Source organism: Bicyclus anynana, chromosome 11 (genome assembly GCF_947172395.1).
Source record: "Bicyclus anynana chromosome 11, ilBicAnyn1.1, whole genome shotgun sequence".
Lineage (NCBI taxonomy): Eukaryota > Metazoa > Arthropoda > Insecta > Lepidoptera > Nymphalidae > Bicyclus > Bicyclus anynana.
The window spans coordinates 10,240,527-10,264,226 of NC_069093.1; the positions used below are offsets into that span (position 1 = coordinate 10,240,527).

The following is a 23,700-nucleotide window of genomic DNA, read 5'->3' on the forward strand; positions in this document are numbered from 1 at the left end:
ACTTCCCATGTGATCATATCAGGATTTGATCATGAAAACCTGGAGAAAACGAGGGGAACTTTATACGTTTAGACTACCTACGTTTGATGTCCCATCAGTTGTCCCATATTATCTCACCCTTTAGTATAAGCTTTGCTACTAAATCATCATCATCCTCATCATATCAGCCGATGGACGTCCACTGCAGGACATAGGCCTTTTGTAGTGACTTCCAAACATCACGATACTGTGCCGCTTGCATCCAGCGAATCCCTACGACTCGCTTAATGTCGTCAGGCCACCTTGTGTGGAGTCGCCATTCCAGCACCTTGAGACCCCAACGTACATCGGCTCTTCGAACTATGTGCCCCGCTCATTGCCATTTCAGCTTCGCGACTCGTTGAGCTATGTAAGTGATTTTTGTTCTTCTGCGGATCTTCTCATTTCTGATTGGATCATGCAGAGATACGTGTGTGTACTGCGTGACTCTAGGCCTTCTTACTCTCTACTACTTCTCGCTACTAATTAATGAAGGCGAAATAATAGCAAATACTGCAAGTGAGAAATAGTAATGCATGAGGAGTACGAGAAAAGGGGGAAGGTTAACAGATGACTAAAAATCCTTTGCCAATATTTAAGCGATACTCATATTTTTCCATATTTTCTGGTAAGTTAACGCAGATGAAATCGCAGGGGTTGGCTAGTAGATCATAATAGAACCCATGTTAGAACCGGACACATTAGATTTGGTACGAATTTAGGTATAATTACGTACATGGCGACTATTTTAGGCCAATTTGGGCCGAAAATGGCGACAACGACGGATGTAGGCCTCCCCCTGATAAAAGATAAAGCGCCTCTGCAGAGAATATTGGGGCGGTTAATTTAATTTAAGACCCTTTGCGTCATACACTTCCCATTTCCTAATAAACGCGACGCGTACGTTAAGCTTCGCATACGAAAAACAAAGGGCTGAAAGTAGTTGTTACGTAATAGGGACAATATAGTCTTAGATCCAAATTAAAAGCGACCTTCACCCATCTGTTTATTAAATGGAAATTTACAAACTAGAGGACATCCGCAATTTCGTCCGCTTTTTATTCAACTTTTGACAAATTCCATGGGATGGATGGACCCTGGATTTTTGGGATAAAAGGAGTCAATGTTATTCTAGTGTATTTTCTATCTCTATTCCAAGACAAACTCAAACAAATCTAAGATAAATTCAAAATAGTAATTTTTGCGTGAAAGAGTAATAAACCACAAAATAAATCTATACATCCCTTACAAACCTTTGCGTTTATTATTTACGTACTCTGTGGTGGGAGTAGGGTGGGTAGTATGTTAAAAAATACATTGCGTTAAAAAATTCTGGCCAAACTATCATTGATAATAAATAATAATAATTAATAATAGTTTTTTGTTTGACCAGGATTGTTTTAGGCAACCGAAATATTTTTAACCGAAATATTTTTAATTTTGAGTACAGGGATAAAAGAATTTTTAAAATCGGTTTAGAAGATTCAGAGCTTACAGCCTACAACACCGTAAACTTTTCTTCTTCACAATATTAGTATAGATAACGTACCTACTATTACATTTAGAGATGGGTGAAAGTCGTTTCTAATTCAGATCTTCATACATGTGAAGATCTTATACGTATTATTGTTTGTGTAACACTCTACGTCACCGTACGTAAAGTAGCTACTCTATTTGCGAATGTGGAGGGAATAATAAATGAAAGGGTTCAAAGGGTTGCGTGGACGATAATATCTTTCATTTCCCTTTTATGCATAAAATACGAACCAGTCTATTCTGTAAATCACCGAGGTAATCATATGATTACTGCGGCATATGGCGGGCTTGATTGGAAAATGGATTTCGCGTTTGACTACGATGAATTAAAACATAACGGACCTAAGTTAGGGAGCAATATCAAAGAGATATCATGTTTTAATTAACTGGTGCGTTACATACAATCTTGCGAACTTAATTAATTAAGTAACGAGTTTTTTATCTGCGCATTGACATAAAAACATAATTATAATTATCAATAATGTTACTGTAAACAAACATTTAATTGTCTAAATAGCAAAGTACTTAGGGTTAACTGATATAACATCTTAAGATAATGTATAATTTACCTAAATATTTATTCAATAATAGATGACACGCTTTGAAGTCTAACGCCGCCTCCAGATAATGGGCAAAGCCACTTGTTGGCTACGAGTGGGCCTAATGCCCACGCTGGCCAATACATTGAATTTCATACATTCAGGTGTTTCGAAACGACCACAATGTTGACTAGCATAAAGAGGTCCGTCCACATCTCCTGTTGTGTAATTCTTTATGGGTTAGTGACTTGAGTGGAAAAGGGGAGTGTTTGTTAACAGTCGAAGGCGCCTTTAACCCTACACACATTGTTCACAAGTGCGTGACTTCACTCAAGGTAATTCTCTGCCATTCTAGGGTTTTATTTTGTTACAGTTTGATTTGTTAATTAAGTTGTCCTGACAAATGTTGTGAATCATAACCTAACCTTTGTTCGACATTAGTTTTCTTATTTTTGTAATCTGAGCCTGCTAAAAACATCTTATGCAGACTACCAAAACTTCAGTTTATAGCCCGCGAGGTATAACAATAAATAATTTGTCATCATCATACATAAGGAGATTGGACCCTAATCGTTTACTACCGAGTACCGAACAAAAAGTTGGGCAAACTAACCAATCGATGTAGTGGTAAACACGATCCTGATGGACCTGATAAAAAGGAGCGCTTTGTTACGCGACAGTACATCGAGCTAATAAACCTACCAGACAATGTGCTTCCAGTACTTTGTTACAGCGGGCTCCAGGTCAATTATGCGCCAATGGACTGAGGATTTTTATTAAGTTTTGAGTAGGTGTCGTCTCAGAAATTGATAATAATTTGTCATCATTATCAGGTGGACCCAAATCGTTCACTGGCAGTACGTCTATTGAGTACCGAGCAAAAAGTTGGGCAAACTAACCAATCGATGTAGTGTTGAACACGATGCTGATATTAGGAACCGATATAAAGGCGCGCTTTGTTGCGCGACAGTACATCGAGCTAATAAACCCACCAGACAATGTGCTTCCAGCTCTTTGTTACAGCGGGCTCCAGGTCAATTATGCGCCAATGGGTCGGAGGATTTTTACTAAGCTTTAAGGATCGTCTTAGAAATTGATAATAATTTGTCATCATCAATCAGAATGCCCCAAATCGTTTACTGTCAATACGTCTATCCACTACCGAGCAAAAAGTTGGGCAAACTAACCAATCGATGTAGTGTTGAAACTGATGCCGATGGAGCCGATAATAAGGCGCGCTTTGTTCGACAGTACATCGAGTTAATAAACCCACCAGACAATGTGTTTCCAACTCTTTGTTACAGCGGGCTCCAGGTCAATTATGCGCGATTGGACTGAGGATTTTCATTAACTCTGTGTTTGCAGAATTGACATTTAAAGTCCACAACACAGAGATATAGGCAATTGTTGTCTAGTTAATGCGGCAATTACAAACCGGCAAATGAGACTGCATTATTATGGACTGCGGAATACGGCGGAAGTATTTACGTATTAAACAGTATAATATCAAAGTTTCTGCGTTATTGCTGGAATATTCTAATGGATTGTACATTAGTCATCACGGTTATAGACTTTTATGTTACCAGAATAGTTAGGTTTTTTGTCGATCAATTTATTGATGAGTCACAATCTCATTGATTCTATAAATAGCGTTTTACATAAAAAAACATAATGTTAGTTCAATACATATAATTTGTCACTAAGAAATATAAACTGGATTTTTCGGTGTTTTTAAATAACGAGTTATTGTAAAACTAGCTGACGCCGCGCGGTTTCACCTGCGTGGTTCCCGTTCCCGTAGGAATACGGGAATAATATATAGCCTATAGCCTTCCTCGATAAATAGGCTATCTAACACTGAACCAGTACGGACCAGTAGTTTCTCAGATTAGCGCGTTCAATTAAACAAACAAACAAACTCTTCAGCTTCATATATTAGTATAGATATAGATATAGATAACGTCATGAAAGATAAGATATCAACAATAAAGGAAATTGCATTTTTCGGTACTCTACAAATTGATATAGTTAAAATAGTATAATTATTATATGACTATTAAGTGCACTTACGAGATACAAAATGAGTGACTAAACACGAATATATTCCTTACTTCCAAGATAAACATACTTCTGAATACTTCATTAACAATGTAAACGTTATTTTAACATTACTATTATAATTTGTATAATGTCAAACGTGTCTTGAATCATTAAATATTTACATTTGAAACTATTGTATATTTAAGTACTAAATAAGTTTATTGAACTTTTTGTGTGTAAATACTTATAAGTTTTGCAGGATGACCGAAGATATTACAAGTGCACTGCAGTTTCAAGATACGAATTTCGATGTCTAAGTTACTTAAGCCAGCCACACACGGTCAAGTATACAGTCATGTCCCCAACTCGCTTAGGGATATGGGAAGTGAAAAAAATGTGTGTCACACGAATGGAGTTTTCTTTCAGATCGACTGTCTAAATAGGTGTATGTTGTCCCACATCATATATTATGTACGTCTAAGTACTCACGCCTGAAAAGTACAACCGAAAGGAAAGCGCAACCGAGGAGCAGCAGGCCGATACGTGCGTGCTCGCATGTGCACCACCGCCATGTGCTGTTCGCGGCAGCGCACGGTGAAAGGTGCGCAGAATAGATACAAACCAACTTTCTTTGTAACTGTATGTGGCCTTATTATTGTTTATTTTATATTTTTTGTACATATTTTGTTAAAACGCTGTTAGTTACAAATAAATAAATAGATTGCGCACTAAAACGCAACGCTGTCGTTCGTTTCTTGTCGTTCAAAATTCGTTCATCGAATTTTACTGTCTATATTTTTTTCATACCGGGGTCATATTTATGAAAAATCGAGTCTTAAGGAATAAACTCCAAAAATATCGAAACCATAACACTATTTCGATTTTTTTTTCGCAACCCTACCGACGCAAACTTGATAATATATTTTACTGTATGAGGCGTTATATAGTAACGAAAAGCAAACCGATGAGGTAAGAAAACATTCGCAAGAACGTCGTTTCGTCGTTATGCTCGGCATAAGTGGAAGCTCTTCCCTAATCTCAACGTAAGTTAATTCGTTACGAAAACATCATGGCAATTGCTGCAAAAACAAAGTTGCGGTACAGTCGAAATCACTAAAGTGAAATAACTAGTGGCACGCGAGCTGAATAGGCAGTAATTGATGCAACGCACATTGTTCAGTGTCATATTGAAGCTTGTTAATGGTCATTGATGTAGCAAATTAAGCTACACATATTTTGCTATACTAGATATCCTTTTATGTGTGCGTGCACTTATGAGTATTATGTAACTGCTTCTTTGGTCTAGTGGTTAGCTTGTGGCTTTAGATCGCGAGGTTCTGGGGTCGATCCCTGGATGGGCTACAAATAGTGAGAAATTTTCAGCCCGTGGTTGGGAAGTTGGTCTTGTCACCCTCATGCCTCAAGAAGCACGTTAAGTATAGTGAGTAATCTGTCAATGTTTAATCACTTGGCTATGCTTTAAATCAAATAACTAACCTAACTAATATTTGTATTCTTTTATCGTAAATCCATTGTATGCCGATAACATGAATTCGTTTAATCCACATTCATGTAAATTCTGTTATCTCAAAGGCTCGTGCGCTAACAATAAAAATATAACCTTGACAAATAAATAGAATAGTCAACATAACGGACCCACTTCACTTTGACTATTTGTTTACATCTGTTTCAAAACCGAGATAATTTACATTGTGTGAACCGCGGTTTTTAACCTTGATTGAATGATAAGCGGTATAATAAATAAAAGTAATTATAATAAACCTGAAGAGTTTGTTTGTTTGTTTGATTGAACGCGCTAATTTCAGGAACTACTGGTCCGATACGAAAAATTCTTTCACTGTTAGATAGCCCATTATCCCGTTCCCGTATTCTTACGGGAACGGGAACCACGTGGGTGAAACTGCGCAACGTCAGCTAGTACAGCATAAAAATGTCATCATTATCAGCCGATAGTCTTCCTCTGCTGGACATATACCTTTTGTAAGAACGTCGAGCAAGTCGCAGGTATTCGCTAATTGCAGGCGGCTCAGGATCGTAATGTTTGGAAGTCCCTACAAAAGGCCTATGTCCTGCAGTGGACGTCTATCGTCTGAGATGATGATGATGATGTTTATGAAGGACTTCCAATAACCGCAGTCCTAGCTGCTTGTATCCAGTGGCTCCCTGTAACCTGCTTGATGTCATCAGTCCATCATTGGAGGTCCATCGCAACTTCGAATATCACTTTCAGCTATTTATTACTGTTGCTTAATTAATAGTTTATACAACTTAACAAATTGCGTGGCACATTATTTCGTTCTGACGCTCAGAATTTTTTATTTCCTGGTAAACTCAGTTAAAAATATCACGTGTCTCAAACGGTGATGGAAAACATCGTGAGGAAACCTGCATACCTACTAGAGAATTTTCTTAATTCTCTGCGTGTGTGAAGTCTGCCAATCCGCATTGGCCCAGCCTGGTGGACTATTGGCCTAACCCCTCTCATTTTGAGAGGAGACTCGAGCTCAGCAGTGAGTCGAATATGGGTTGATAATGATGACGATGATGAAACTCAGTTAGCTACTAGAATTAAGAATTTTCGTAAATAAATAAGTTGACGTACGTCTCATCGGGATGAAGCTACTCACGAAAAATTAAGTTGATAGTAATCAGTTGTAAAAAATGTTATACGGATCCCTGACTAATATTATAAAATCATAATATACTGCGACTTAGTACTCTTATTTTATAGAACTAGATTGCAAACTAGAATTCCAAGCGATTGTCACGAATATAACCGTGATCTTAATAAAACAATTATTACTGCGTTTTATTCGTTGACATTCTCGTAATGAAGTCTGTAATTAATGGACCCAGAGCCTGTGGTAGTCCGACCTGCCTCATTTTATAAAAGTTGAAAGTTTGTCAAAGTCAATATCTTCCCTACTTAATACTAGGTAACTAGCGGGAAGTTAAAAATGTTTCGTATTTATACGGTCAAGAGTCTGAACACTAGAAACCTTTTTTAAAATCAGAATAGCGTTTGACTACAATCATGAATGGTGAAAAGCAACGATGAGGCCTAGATGAAAGCACCTAGAAGATGCCAACTCACTCTTGCCTTGAAGGTGCACAAATCATCTGTTATCAAACACAGAAGCCGGGTACGGTAAAGAGTATTCCACATTTTCGCTGTTCTTATTAGAACTGTCCATGTAAAACGTTTCGTGCGAGTCGACTGGAAACAACAAAAGGATGTCACTTATCTCAGCATCTGTTCTGTGGTAGAAATGCTCCCAAACTGCTATGGTTCAAACTCTTACCTTACTTACCTATCGTAAAAGCATATTATGACAAACATTCAACCTATATAAAATATGGTGAAGGTCTGGCTACACAGGCTATCGTTCTATAAGTGACGGTCGAACTTATAATTCAGAAAACGGTTCAAAATAAAATAATTTAATAGCTGTAAATTTACATTTACAATTATTACAAGTTTAATAGATTTTGCGTCGATATAACGTCGTACAACTGTAAAACCTATATGTAAAAATTTATTTAATATTTAAAAGAAATATCTATATATGGTTATTGGTTAGATTTTTTTTTTGTATGGTTTAGAATTTTTTCACTGCCCACATTCCTAAGAGTACTGCAGATTTGAAGATATATAGCTTAGGTGATACTTCTCTAATGTTAATGCTTTTGTTTTTTGGTAAATAAATGAAAAAAAAAAAAAATGCGGTTAATTGTGTATTCGTAATTTGTTATACGTATTTGTAATACAAAACACGTAATTCAGTAGATATGATTTAGAAAGTTTTTTTTGAAGTGCATTGAACGTTGTATTTAATCACTAAGTAATTAACATTAAATGCCAATTAAAAAATTCATGGCTGTTTTAAATATCTGTAAGTATTTTAGATAACCAAACGTGAAGTAAAATAAATAAGTTATTGTTTGTACTTTTTTGCAATTAAGATAGTAATGCATTTATTTACATGAAATATATAATATATAGCTGACGCCGCGCGGATTCACCCGCGTGGTTCTCGTTCCCGAAGAAATACGGGGATAATACATAGCCTACGCCTTCCTCGATCAATGGGCTATCTAACACTTAAAGAATTTTTCAAATCGGACGAGCAGTTTCCGAGATTAGCGCGTTCAAGAAAACAAACTCTTCAGCTTTATAATATTAGTACAGATATAGAGGCAATAAGGCAATTATGATATGCTATTTTTCAGATTTCCATTACTTTCTTATGAGTCTTTCAAATTACTGTACAGTTAAAACTGACACACACGTACGATTTAACTGAATAGTTCGAATGTTCAGCTAAAAAATTTTAATAAAAAAAATTCAACCGACTTCCAACTCAAAATATAACTTTAACTAAAAAGCAAAAAATAACATCCTACCTATGTGCTACCTTCTGATCAGTTGGAAGGCGGTGCCAAGCCAGTGATGTTTTAATTAAATACGTTTAAACTACAAAGTTTCTGTTGTTATTCCAGAAACAGCTTTAATTAAAACACGACAATGGCTTGGCACCGCCTTCAAACTGATCAGAAGGTAGCACATAGGTAGGATGTTATTTTTTGCTTTTTAGTTAAAGTTATATTTTGAGTTGGAAGTCGGTTGAATTTTTTTTATTAAAATTTTTATTTTTTTATTTTTAGTATTAGCATACCCACTGCGTGTGTACAGTCACAACCTATCTAAGTGGAAAGTTCTTATCAATTCAAAATTATCAAGTCCAAACACAAGGTAGCTACTGTGAGCCGTCGAGGAGTTCTCTTCACTGTGCTTCGTCTTCATCACCAGACCCTTAATACAGTCGCAATCCATCTAGGTGGAAAGTTCTCATCAATACACATTTATCAAGTCCAAACACAAGGTAGCTACTGTGAACCGTCGAGGAGTTCTCTTCACTGTCCCTCGTCTCCATCACCAGACCCTTAATACAGTCACAATCCGTCTAGGTGGTAAGTTCTCATCAATACAAATTTATCAAGTCCAAACACACGGTAGCTACTGTGAACCGTCGAGGAGTTCTCTTCACTGTCCCTCGTCTTCATCACCAGACCCTTAATACAGTCACAATCCGTCTAGGTGGTAAGTTCTCATCAATACAAATTTATCAAGTCCAAACACAAGGTAGCTACTGTGAACCGTCGAGGAGTTCTCTTCACTGTCCCTCGTCTTCATCACCAGACCCTTAATACAGTCACAACCCATATAGGTGGAAAGTACTCATCAATACAAATTAATCAAGCCCAAACAAAAGGTGACTGCTGTAAATCCTTGACGAGTTCCATCGTTTGTGTTTCGGCTCCATCATCAGACCAACTCCAAACGTTCATAAAATTGTAGTGGTTTAAAATACCTTATGGAAACACTAACAAACGTACTAGCCGTCTCTACAACTTTCGAAAGTTCCCCTCAATTTCTCCAGGATGCCATCATCAGATCCTGACATGAAAAAAATGGGACCACCCTGGAAGTAAACCCTACAAAACAAAAAAGAATTTTCAAAATCGGTCCATAATTGACGGAATTATCGCTGGACATACATAAAAAAAAAAAAAAAAAAAAACATACATACAGCCGAACGTAGAACCTCCTCCTTTTTGGAAGTCGGTTAAAAATGAAACTGTACATCTGTAGCACGGGTTACATTTGAATAAGTGAAAAGTAAAGTTCTAACGAAACTTAGACACTGAGCTTGCCCATACAATGCAGCATAAGCCCACACTCGCACGAGCGATTTTTTAACGGGCGTTAAAATGCGTTCAAATATAGTATGATGTCTATATTTTTTTTTTGTGGCAAAAACTGAGTTAGGGCCTCTTTCTAGGTTATGCCACTTATTGCAAGGCATTTCTCTTTTATTGCTCCACTGTTTGCGTGGACAATTAAGCTATGTCATAATCATCACCATTATTAACCCATATTCGGCTCACTGCTGAGCTCGAGTCTCCTCTCAGAATGAGAGGGGTTAGGCCAATAGTCCACCACGCTGGCCCAATGCGAATTGGCAGACTACACACACGCAGAGAATTGAGAAAATTCTCTGTTATGCAGGTTTCCTCACGATGTTTTCCTTCACCGTTTGAGACACGTGATATTTAATTTCTTAAAATGCAACACAACTGAAAAGTTGGAGATGCCCCGGACCGGATTCAAACCCACACCCTCCGGAAAGGGAGGCAGAGGTATCACGGCTACCTTCATTACATACTAAGTAAATAATGATGTTTATTTCGTAGCAAGTGTAATGTCTTATTGATGTCTCTAATAAGCCTCAACAGCAAATAAGCGCCGAACAAAAAATATTTTAGCAAGAACAAATTGCTGGCAACGCGGCGCGTCGATTACGAGCCAACGATTTGTTACATGAAATGCCAGCTCGACACGTTATTACTTATTAGCTATGTCGTGTTGAAGGATTTCTTACATTAAGCCAACACCTCTAATATATTACTCTAAAACATATAAAAAATACAACCAACTTCAAACCTAAAAACCCACTGAACTAAAAAGCGTAAATTAACATGATACTATTATTATGTTCTACCTGCTGATCAGTATGAAGGCGGTGATGTATTAGGTAATTCAAGCTATGCAAGAATGTTATAAGGATTTGGGTTTTTAGACAGTGCTGTTGCATGTGGTCCTGTCAGAAACGGCTTAGCACCGCCTTTCAATTGTTGCAATTAAAATAAAGTCTGCAAAAAGGAATATATCCAGGTGTTTTATTCTGTTGATTATACATTCAACTCTAAGTATTCCAAACTGAATTGAAGTACCCACTCATATCTCTTTACAGACCTTCAGTTTTAACTGTACAGTTTCATGTAATTAGAAATAACTGTCCAGTTTTACCTTCACAAACTCGGACGTTTTATCTGAACAGTTCGACTGTACAGTTAGGTATAACTGCACAAAACTGCAGGTCTATAGCCCGCACAACAACTGATCCGAATGTGACAGGACTTTCAGTAAAATAAAGGGGATACCACTGGTGATGATGATTATAATTAGTAACTTAGACTAATTTTTATTTCGATATTCGTTCAGGAACGAGGCCTACATTAGCGAATCCTGCGGGGCACGGCTAGTAATAAGTAAACTTAGAGGCATTCATTATTTTTTTATGAAGTTTAAAGTAGCATTATCAGAATTATCCGAATTTTTGTGCACAATACCATTTATACTTTTAAGTAAAATGAACAAAATCCGCACGCCGAATACAAAATACAAGTTATCTCGATTGATAAAGTTCCAGTTTCCAATCACGAAATAATTTACCAGGAATTCCAGGGGACTAATTCGGGGGAATGAGAAATTGCCCTCTCCGACCTATGCGAGATCGAGCCTATCGGTGTCGATGATGGTGCACATCTGCAGGGGTGAGGGGTCGAGCCTGACTTTTTCTATAACAAATTACGGTATATACATAAACGACCACACTAGCGACATTTCTGTCGTCTTATATTTTACGCACCGTATTATTGATACACCTGTCGATGCCGATTATGGTGCATATTTTCAGGGGTCGCTCCTGATTTTTTCCAAAACAATTGCGGTATGTGCGTATAAGATCACACTAGCAACATTTCTGTCGTCTTATATTTTACGTACCGTATTATTCGTCGAGCCTTTCGATGTCCATTATGGTGCACATTTTCAGGGGTCACTCTTGGCTTTTTCTATAACAATTACGGTATGTGCCCCACACTAGCTGCGTTTCTGACGTCTTTGATTTTTATACTTCTTATTTCGTATACACTTGTGATTTACTAAGCACAATGTGGGTAAGTCCACAGAATTTTTGTTTTTCTAACTTTGCCAGTATTGAAAAACTTGAGGTTTTAAGCATTGATGTAGAAACGGTCTTGCGCTGGACATATTATAATAATGTGGGTTTTCAACAGTGAAAAGGAGTATCTAGATTTCACTTACGCGTCATCAACCCATATTCGGCTCACTGCTGAGCTCGAGTCTCTTCTCAGAATGAGAGGGGTAAGGCCAATAGTCCACCACGCTGGCCCAATGCGGATTGGCAGACTTCACATACGCAGATAATTAAGATAATTCTCTGGTATGCAGGTTTCCTCACGATGTTTTCCTTCACCGATAGAGACACGTGATATTTAATTTCTTAAAATGCACACAACTGAAATGTTGGAGGTGCATGCCCCGGACCGGATTCGAACCCACGACCTCCGAAATCGGAGGCAGAGGTTATATCCACTGGGCTATCACGGCTTCCGATTTCACTTGATATGTACAAGATAAAATAACAAAACATAAGGACCAAATTAGAAACTTCTCGTTTTGGTATTAAATTTAAATTTCTGTGAGATAATAGTGATAATAAAATTTTTTAATCATTAACTTGAATCTAAGAGCGCTTGTATACTTCCGTTTTTTCCACCGGAAATCGGACCAGTTTCGCGGTGATGTATGGTTTATATTGACCGGACCGATGTCCGGTGCATGTATACACATTCATTATAAGACATACACCACCGCGAATCCGGTAAAAACACGGTCAGATCTCCGGTGAAAGAAAAACGGAAGTCTACAGGCGCTCTAAAGCTACAAGTGTCAAGAATCGTTGAGTGATCGTGAATCCTGAAAGTGCAGTTTTGGGCATTCCTCAAAAGTCCAGACGTATCAACATTTTGTCGACCGACATGTCTTCAGTGTGTGTTCGTCGTCTGAGACCCTTGATAGTCCGCCGACTACAAGTCACCGATACATCAAACAGGCGTCGCGTGGCACGGCACGTACTACGTTCATCAATTCGGGCCGTCCGATCCCCGATCCGTCAACGTTATCGGAACCCAGCGCCGGGCATTAAGTGAACAACAAAATTAATTTCAAGTGACGATCAAGATAAATCACAATCGTTATTAAGCGACAACATTTTTAAAAGCCATTTATTATAACGCCTTGGAAATAATATCAAGAATTTTTATACAGATTCGTAAAGAATCGTGTATTCAGTGCATTTATGCATCTATGAAGTGCACACACTACATTTAACAACAATTACAATTATAGATTAAGTAGCGGACGCCCGCGACTTCGTCCACTCTTGGACCTCCTTATTCAGACTCTCGAAAATCCGTTTTTAGCGGATGTCTACATACGAGTAAGAAATACATCCCTGCTAAATTTTCTTTTTGTACGTCAAACGGTTTTTGATATTTCGTAATGACCTTTTTGCTTTTATTTAAAGATAAAAATCGCAAATAGAACCAAAACACGTCCAGGCACTTATTTTTCCGATTTTTCTTTATGGTGTAGAGACGTGGACTATTCACGCTAGAGAAAGACAAAGAATTGATGCGTAAGAGATGTGGTGTTGGAAGCGAATGTTACGTAAACCGTGGACTGTTAAACGTACAAATGTATCAACTCTTTCACAGCTTCAAATTAAACCACGTCTCTCAAACATCTGTCTGCAGCTAATCCTCAGTTATTTTGGACATATAACACGTCGTGGTAACGACATCTTGGAAAAAATATTGTGGTGGGAAATGTTGAAGGCAAACGGCCACGAGGAAGATCTTCAACCCGGTGGTCGGATCTTCTCAAAGAAACAGGAGCCCGCACCTTTTACGGTAAATGGCCAGCGACCGTACTCGATGGAGAAGCATTGTTTACCAAAAGGTGACTCGCCAAGATGGTCACGATCCTCAGTCATGAGGGACTGACTGGAGAGAGATATAAAAATAACTCTATTTATCCGTGAAAACCATATGAAAATCCGCACACCATTTTTTGAGATAAGTTCAAACAAACATGAATTGACCAGGCGACTTTGAGTTTCAATATGTATGGTACTGCTACAGTAATATAGTTGGAGTCCTTTGGGTGTTGGAGATATTCAATCACATTGCAAATTAACGTTCGTGACTGGCTATGACAGTGCCTGGCTTTGAGCCAGTGAAGTAATACGGTAAGCCAAGATTAGTGCTTAGGTATCCCATATAACTGCGCAGGACGAGAATTAATTAGCGAATAACTGCTGCATAAGCCGTCGGGGCATCTTATCACGGCATTCACAGCGAATTACGCTCATAACAATATAGTTACTCAGCCGTGGAGTTATGGATACAGGAAAGTGGACAAGTGTTTGTAACGCGGCTAAATGGGCCTAAACCAGGGGTCCTATAACTGATTTTTGGGCCCCTTTTTTGAAATGATCAGACTACCGACCCTCGTTTTTTTTATTCATTTAAATTGTTCCATTAAATTGAGCGTAGGTAGGTTTTTACTGTACAGTTTTACCTTATCGGCATTTCAATCAAAATCGTTAAAGAAATCGTAGTTTTCAGATTTGCCTGCAAACGGACAATTTAACTAGACAGTTCGACTGTCTGTAGTCCGCATAGCCTATAACACTAAAAAGAGTGTAGTGATGGTCTTTGAGGCAGAGGGTAAAACATCTAAAAATCTAACCCTTCCACCTATCTCGCTGAATCGCGTAGCATTAGAGAGAGTGAATAAAGTCAAGTACCTCGGACACATGTTGACCCCTGACCTTAGAGACGACACTGACATCGAGAGAGAACGGAGAGCGTTATCAGTAAGAGCAAATATGCTGGCTCACAGGTTTGCGCGGTGTTCATATGCCGTTAAAATTACGTTGTTCAGAGCATACTGCACTAGTTTCTACACGTGCAGCCTGTGGGCCAAATACTCTCAAAAATCTTATAACGCTCTCCGTGTACAATATAACAACGCATTCAGGGTGCTGATGGGGTTGCCCCGCTTTTGTAGCGCATCGGGGATGTTCGCGGATGCGCGTGTTGACTGTTTTTTACGCCACAATGCGCAAACGTTGTGGATCCTTGGTGCGCAGGGTGCGGGGCGGCACCAACAGCATTCTAGCAATGATTGCGAGCAGGTTGGACTGTAAATATGTGAATGCTGTTCCATGTCAAATGGATTGGAGCGGCAGTGACACACATATTACGAGTACTAGAAATAGAATAAGTTATATTACTATACTTAAGTAGTTTATAAGTTACTAACACATTGTATTTTTACTAACATAACTATGAGCCTATTGAAGTTTGAAATAAAAGTATTATTATTATTGTTATTATTATTATTATAACACGTTTAACGAAGTACGAACTTAAGGAAGATTATAGAAAGCTGATATCTATACTAATAAAAAAGTGATGTTTGTGAGGTTGTAGGGGATCTGCCGAAACGATTTTGAAATAGTACATTATGATTTAAGTAAGTGCGGTAAGTTGAAAATTACAGTTTATCCTCGAAGACACTTTATGTAGCAGCCCAGAGATGGGACAACTCGGGTACGTCAGAGTTAGAGAGTCTGTTAATATCGAGGGGATTCTTCCTGAGCAAAAAAGTGATAACTTAAAACTGCTGCCATATGCGTGAGAAAAAGGGAAGGGAGCGGTGGCGTAACGCGTAACAAACCGGTTTATACTCCCATAAGAAGTTATCACTTCAATATTATTACCCTAAGACCGCCAACCCGCACTGAAACAGCGTGGCGAGTGTAAACTCCAAATCCCGTCTTCTATTTAAGTAGGTAACTAATACCCAAGTAATAGAAGTATAAGTATATAATAATACCTAAGTATAAGAGCCTTGCAGTTTGCCATTAAAATAAGCCAAAGATAATGAATGTTATGTAAACTCTATATTGTCGTGATGGCAGTATGTATACAGATGGATGTTATTGTCGATTCAGTTGAATAGATTGATTGTAAAGAATGCCCTTGAAAGGTTTGAAGCTTAAAAACTTGCTAGTGTCATACGTTGCATGTTACACAGACTAATAAGAATTCAAACAAATATCTATTTTTTTTTGTGACTCTACTGCTATTAGGAAGACAAAATCACGCTAACATAAATGTTAAATATTCCATTTTTAAATTCTATACAGTTTCGAAAATTATAAAATGAATAATAGGAGTAGGTATAAGTTAATTGCTTCATATTTCTAATTTTATGTATTATTAACATAAAATTAGAAATATGAACCAAGTACATTGAAAACCTTAAAATATAATCAAATTATTAAGAGAACAAAAATTATTTATTGTGTATACTTCCAGGTCTAATAATTATGTAATGCTGTTGGATCGTCTTATGGAAGGAGATGTTCGAAATTGGGCCTATTTTTGAAAATAATACAGAAATGAAAAATGTAGAATAAAAACTATGCATATTTTACAAGATTACTCCATTAGAATCTTAGCCAAAATAATATACGCCAAAAGGGAAAATAAGCTGTTTTCATTATTTTTACACCAATCTAGCTTTGAGAATGCCTATCATAGTGATTTATTATGATGTGTGTTTCACTGATTGTCAGTTGTCTTTGCAAACACGGGCTGTCAATGTCAAAGTCAATCAATTAATGAGATGTCACTGTCAAATGTAATATTAGCTCAATTTGATTAGATGTGTCAAGATAATGTCAATTCCTTAATAAAACTGTCTGGGATACAAATTATTGCCCACCTGTAACAAGTAATTTAACTGATTAGGCAAATATAGATTTCTTTGAAAATGGGCCTCATATGTTCTCCTTAATTGTCCTAATTACTGGCTAATTAACAGCTCTGTATCAATAGTATAATTTGGGCCCAAGTTTGTATGGTGACTGGGTTTCTTCTTTGTGATCAGCAGCATACATAAATTAATACATCCTTTTGATCATAACCTTTTTGTTTATTCATTTAAACAATTTTTTTATTAGATACTAGCGGACCTAATCAAACTTCGCTTTGAGTTATGTGCACTTCTTCTCTATCCCTACTCTACACTACTCTACCCCTACCCTATCCCTACTCTACCTCCATCTCTACAAACATTTCAAGCCCAAGATAAGATAAATCCATTCAGCCGTTCTTGAGTTTTAGCGACACTAATGAACAGCAATTCATATTAATATATATAGATAGGTGACATTGTAGCAAATTGTAAGCTATAAAACAAAATAAACACATAGACAAGTGGCTGTAAGGAGTCGAGTGTGCATGATCTGAGAAATGCATTCTTTTCACAGTTTTGAACTGAGAAAAGCATGCATATTATGATTCTGGGTGTTTGGCAGCAGCATTGCTTTGTTTAATAATATAATCAGTTGATTTCTTATCAAGAGAGATGCTTGGAGGCAATTGAACTGGATTTTAGCTTATAAATTGAACTAAAGGTACATAAAAAACACATTTCATTCTTACAAAGCATTACACAGATATTATATAGATTTTTCTTAGCAGTTAATTGCAATATGTTGAAATATTGAAATAATTTTCTGATTAATTCCTGACCTGAAAAATACTTAATGGAAATCCCATTCCTTTTCTAATCATACCTATGTTATTGTAAAATTGAATTGTCATGTTGTAATCATTCAATTAGACAGACCTGTTTACTTATTGGAGCATAAATATCAAATGTAACTGAAACATGATTTTGTTTGACTTTTGTGTTTAGAATTCAAATGCGCCCGCTGAGATATTCTCTAACTCAGTTGCTTTAGGGAAATGAAAGCCATTGAACTCCTTTCTAGAGTGAATTCAGAAACAAAGTAGTGAATAACAGCTAGCAGTATTGACATTCAAAAAGATTAATCAACTGAAAGTTTACTCAAAAATAGTTACCGAACCATCATTTTAGCAAATTTATTATCTTGTGTCTCAAATAGTGAAGGAAAAACATTGCTAGAAAAGCTGCATAACTGAGAATTTTCTTAATTCTCTGTGTATGAAGTCCACCAATCCGCATTGGGCCAGCATGGTGGACTATTGGCCTTACCCCTCTCAGTCTGAGAGAAGACTCGAGCTCAGTAGTGAGCCGAATATGGGTTGATAATATTCAATGAATCAACCCTACGGGCCAATACTTAAGTATAAGCAAGAGATTTAGCATTACAGTCTGAGGTGCAACAAACTAGTACCAAAATAAGCCTGCATCTTAAACTGCATTGTCATTTAACATCTGTTGAGATAAAAGACTGAATTTGTGATGGAATAAAGCTAAATAAAATAAAATAAAATTAATCTTTACCTTGAAAAATTACAAAAATAACTATATTCTAATAATCTTGGTAGCTACATTTAATTCCATCTTCATTTGTAGTTTCATATAACATTTTATTTTAATTATGTAAGAACATTACTCATAATAAAATAAAGTATTTTAAATTCTTAGGAATGCAAAATAACAGGTAAGTACTTATTTTACATTTAAATATACTTAATAAAAAATATTATGGTATGATATTTAATAAAATCTAGTTAGAATTTAATTACTTGTAAGCCATTACAAGTGTTACACATATGGTGTTACACACATACATAGAAAATCATTCCATTTTTAAATTTTGATCAATAAATATGAGGTAAATATTAGGTATTTTATATTTATAGCTGTTTTATACAAAACATTTAGATTTACAACAAATAAATCATCTCCAAATATAAACAATATGTTAGTTTCATAAATATCGCTAAGGTAATAAAAATAAGGAACTGCATCCCAACATAGTCATGCATTGGTACTAGTTTCTAAGCAGACAATAATTTTTCAGTTAGTAAAGGTTCGTCTTATTAACTTTTAATTAAAGATTATTGAAGTTAGTAAATAAAAAAGTGTTTACCAGGCTCTGTTGAAGTGTGAGATTTTTCTTTCTCTTTGAAGTACCACGTAAGGAGAGGTATTTTGATTCGTTTCACACTACATAACCACAGTGACCGTCATAAGTTAATAAGTAATGCTAGCCGAAAGATTCATATTTATTCACACGTTTAACCGAACATAAATAATGAAATAAACTGGCTGTTCTGGGTTTAAAAAACATCGAGAAAATTGTCTCGAACTCAAAGTCTCAAAGTTCGTTCACATCACATTGACTTACGTCAAAATATTGTGCTGTCAGAATGATAGTTGACAAGTAATCAAATTTTTTTTCTTTATCATTTCCCGTAGGGAAAAGACTAAAGTATTACACCGTACAGCCACGTCTTATAGTAATCTAATCTTTGCTTCACAAACACACTCAAATAATTTAAACTCCACACCTTATATACATAGATAATTAAGGTGTCGAAGCTCCACACACACTCGTCGGCTCGCCGAACTTACAGCTGTCGGAGGATTGTCATTGACGGTTATTGAGAAATTGAGAAATTAATATTGACCGTTATTGTAGTCAATACCGATTAACGATTCTCAGGCGCAAGTATTTATTTAATAATACGGAAGTAATAAAAAGCGTTAGCTTTAGCGGTTTCCATGTTCTCTATACTTATATTATTTAAAATGATTCAATGCAAGTATTTTACTGAATGTCAACAAAAGGAGATCGGTCACGTCGACAGTCGTGTTTAGAAATGATCCATGGTTTTATTGATAGCTAGCTATAATAGTTTGAGGCTAACTAAAAGCGAATTTGATATTTGCAAGTTTGACAATTTTGAATTAAAACTGATCTTGTATATTACTTAAATAGACCTTTTATTTTAATTTACATTAATATTGCATTTAATTCACGTGCGTTTTTACACAAGTACCTACAGCCAGACAAGTTGTTACATAAATAGACATGCTAAAATACAATCTTGTATCTATTTTCATCCGACGAAAGATAGAGAGAAGGATACCAATTTGACGTGTATATAATATATTTTTTTATGTTTAGGAACACTTATAACTTTTATTGATTACGTAGTCCGATTTTGAATTTTTTTTATTGGAATTATTCTTATTTCGAATTAGGTCACATACAAATTTGGAAAGAATAATTTTAAGTGACCCTGCACCTGCTTCAAAGTGAGCTCTAAGTAGATAATGTGATTTTTCCCATTTTAGTATCGTATAATCAATATCTTGCTCTCCAATAGGATGCAAGGCGATGAAGTCCTGGGTTCAATCTCGACCCGCTGAACTGAACTACTTTTACCTTTATATTTTATTATCGTGTTCACTTTTTGCCCTTTCATTTGCACATTTTGCCGTTTCCGGAGAACAACATTGTAATTGCAAAAAGCTAATTATTCAGGAAAAATAAAAAAATGGAATTTTTGCGATTGTTGGGAAAGTAATGGACTTAGATAGAAGTGTGAAAACTCGAATGAAAATTATTTTTATAGCTTTTGTTAAACTTAATTGACAAAAGCCTAGATAAATAATAAAACCATAAATTAAAAATGATATTGAAAATAAATCATCATTGTATTTTCAATTTCATATTATAATGTCCATTATCATTTTATTCGCCGTACAGTCTAACAGGAATCCAATATTGTATTCTGCACCGCTTTTAGTGCAAGTGCAAATGATGATGAATTACGCGCACAGACCGGAAGATTTTGAACGAGAGTAAAATAGAAACTGATTTTATTATAATCAAGTCTTTTTGAGTACCGGAAAACAATTGTATGGTTGTTTAACGTACTAAGAAGTAGAAATATACCAATAAATATATTACCATTTTATTCTCATAACTTCATGCAAGTGACTATATCTTGGAATACTATTGTAATATTTTGTAACTTCGTTAATAACTGCATAAAGATTATGAAAAAAATTGAGAAGATGTTTTAATACCTATAGATCCCAAAAATGAAATAATACTAAAACAAGTTTAGTGTAATGGCAGTTACCATTTTATTCTCTGGGAACAGTAATTTGCTGGTGGGAGGGCAAAGTGGAGTACCTATTGGTAATGTTTCAAAGTCATATGAAATATTTGAATAATATATTGTATAGTACAGGTACGTACTAGGTAAATAAATAATATCTTGTTAGATCCTAGTTTGGAAACAGAATATTCTTTTATGATATTTTACCTACGAGTAAGCCTACAGAATATGTATTCATTATACCTATCTAACGGATAAAACATTAATTTATTGGAGCGAGTAGGTTGGCACGTAGGTAGGACGTAGTGTAATATTTCCCGAGATTTCGTACCTTGTAATATTAATGCTCACGTCTCCGTATCTTTCTTCCAACGCGCTTACATACACCTATCTACTAGCTACTATCAGTCGAAAATTGAAACGCCTGTCACGTTTTCACCTAAAGCAGTGTACTTACATACTGCAGCGGAAATTTGGATAGGAAACGATTTTATAGAGACACCTGACTACTTTGTGGGATTTATCGCTTTGATAATAACAACTTGTTTTTTAAATATTTATCTGAGGTGTTTCTACAGTTATTTAATTCTTCTTTATTTACATTAGCAACTACTCGCATTCAAAAGGGTACATATTCTTTATATATCTATAGAAGTTAATAAAAAAAATTGTGAGCGAATTCCTCACTTTATTAATGGGTTTCAACAACTACAGGTAGGTAGCTAACAGAATGTTTCTTCCACCCACATATATAAATTTTGTAATAGTTTCCGTGATATTTCAATTAATTTAATTATGTTTATCTATGAGGCGGATGATTAAAACTCTATACAGCGTGTTTACTCAAAAGCTGCAGTGTCCTGCTACTGCAAATGACCACAGGTGACGGAAATTAATTAATTTAGACGTAATCGGTGATCGTTATTCTCGAAATTCTTAGTGAAAAAAAAGTAATCTAACCATTCGCTGCCCGCGAGTATTTTATCGAAAAGCCCGTCTGCGTTAAAGAAGCCGACAGTCAGGGAATGCGGTTTTAATCTACCGTTGTGAGCTATTTAAAAAATCTTTATATTCCTCTATCGCGCGGAGCATGATACTGTGCTCGCCTATTGCCCTTAGTTTACTTTATATTTTTTACATGTCACGTAACGCATACGGGCGACCGGTCGTCCATTTAGGAGTCAAGTGAGTAATTTAGAAGAGTAAATTAGTTAGTAAATTACTCAGCCCTTAAGAACTGTAGGTCTGTTTCATTGCGCTATAAGTTAAAATAGGTACCTACGTCTTTCACAAACAAACAGGTTCCACGAACTCTTATCTCCCTAAAGTAACTTGGTAGATTTAGATATAAATACATTGAAATTAATTATTCCAGGGACTCATTAAAATATCTGGCAGTAAAGGTAATAAGGGTTCTACATTAAAAAAAAAACAAAAGTTATTCTCTGTTTGTTCATGTCCACTTCAGCTGTTCGACTCGTTAGGGTAGTTACGATTATGTTGGTGATTTTGGTTCGTCTGCAGATCTCCTCATCTATACTAATATTAGAGGTAAAGTCTGTGGTATTGTGGGGGTTAATCTATGGATCTACTAAACCGATTTTGAAAATTCTTTTAAAAATAGAAATTCAGATTTTTGTAAGTGTCGTAGGCTATATTTAATCCGGGTAAACGTCCGTTTATATCTACAGACACAGTGCGTCTCAGACAAGTAGCGTGGCAGACACCCACAGACACCGTCTATTCATACCGAACAGCAGGTAGCTAGAGACACATATAGATCTTTTCATGAAAGAAGTTCCCCAGATGCGTCGCTAATATCTAATGGCGCTCATTGTCATTTGGTAATGGCGGTCTTATTGTCGTTTGTGTAAGGTGCTGTAAATTTTAGTTCAGGTTTTATGAAAAGGACTCTACAGACATGAACTGCACTGATTAAATATTCTTTCCGCGAATATTGGTCGGGCCGGGCCCGTGGCGGTCAACGTCTGCGTCTGTCTGAAACACTGTATAAAAGAATATTATTATGTCTGCCATGGCACGCGTCTGGCACGCTGAATGTCTGTAGATATAAACGGACCTTTAGTCGGGTGAAACCGCGGAGAATCGGCTAGTATTTCGATCACGCAGACATGAGTTTTCCTATAAGGAAGACCTCATAAAAATAAAAATATAAACGGTTGATTACTTCCAAATAATCCACTGTTTGCTCTTTGTTCTAATCCGGTCACCTTTGAGACATGAATTTACCTGGACGTAATTTGTTAAGGTAAAGTCAATATTCACGCATGGTCGTGCCTTTGAGGAGTTCTTCTGAGACGATCATCTGAACGATTCCAACCTATTTACGGTCCAAGAAACTTGCGTATTTCGGTTCTATTTGTTTACTATTCCTTGCCGGATTCATTGTGGTCCGAGCTTTATTTTGTTTGTATTTAGCCGACTTCACCAGCTTGCGTTGGCCATAAAGTGAAACGGGGTTAATACTTGTTCACCCTATTTCGTACCTACCCGTGATTTATCCGTGTAGGCAATAGCTCATAAAATTTCATGCAGTGTATCTAATATGTGCCGTGTTTTTCTATTATTTTTATATACCAGTAGGTAACATACCTGATTTACTTTTATTAAACACATAAGTAGTATGTACCTATATATTTTATTAATAATAGTAAGTATTAATATGAGTCAATATTAATAATGGTTAATAATGGTGACTACCACTAAACAGAAAACGCTTAACTAGGTACCTAAGTAGATGTAAGTACCTACTACCTATAAATACAAAACTTTATCTGTTTCTTAATTAATTTTATTTTTAATAATAATTAATTATCATATATAAATTCCATTCTTTACAATATGAACGGTATTGACCTCAGCAGCATAGTTAAGTTATTAATTTATTTAA

The 23,700-nt window shown here is 36.2% G+C and overlaps 1 protein-coding gene across 1 annotated transcript in view; it reads right to left on the reverse strand.

Moving 5' to 3' along the window:
* The window catches only part of LOC112055878 (sodium-independent sulfate anion transporter), a 46,311-nt gene extending 27,248 nt beyond the window's left edge, over nucleotides 1-19,063 (reverse strand). Inside the window, exon 1 of the mRNA XM_052884402.1 lies at nucleotides 18,806-19,063. The gene's annotated coding sequence lies outside the window, so the exon portion shown is untranslated. The remainder of the gene's footprint in view (nucleotides 1-18,805) is intronic.
* Between the last annotated feature and the right edge of the window lie 4,637 nt (nucleotides 19,064-23,700).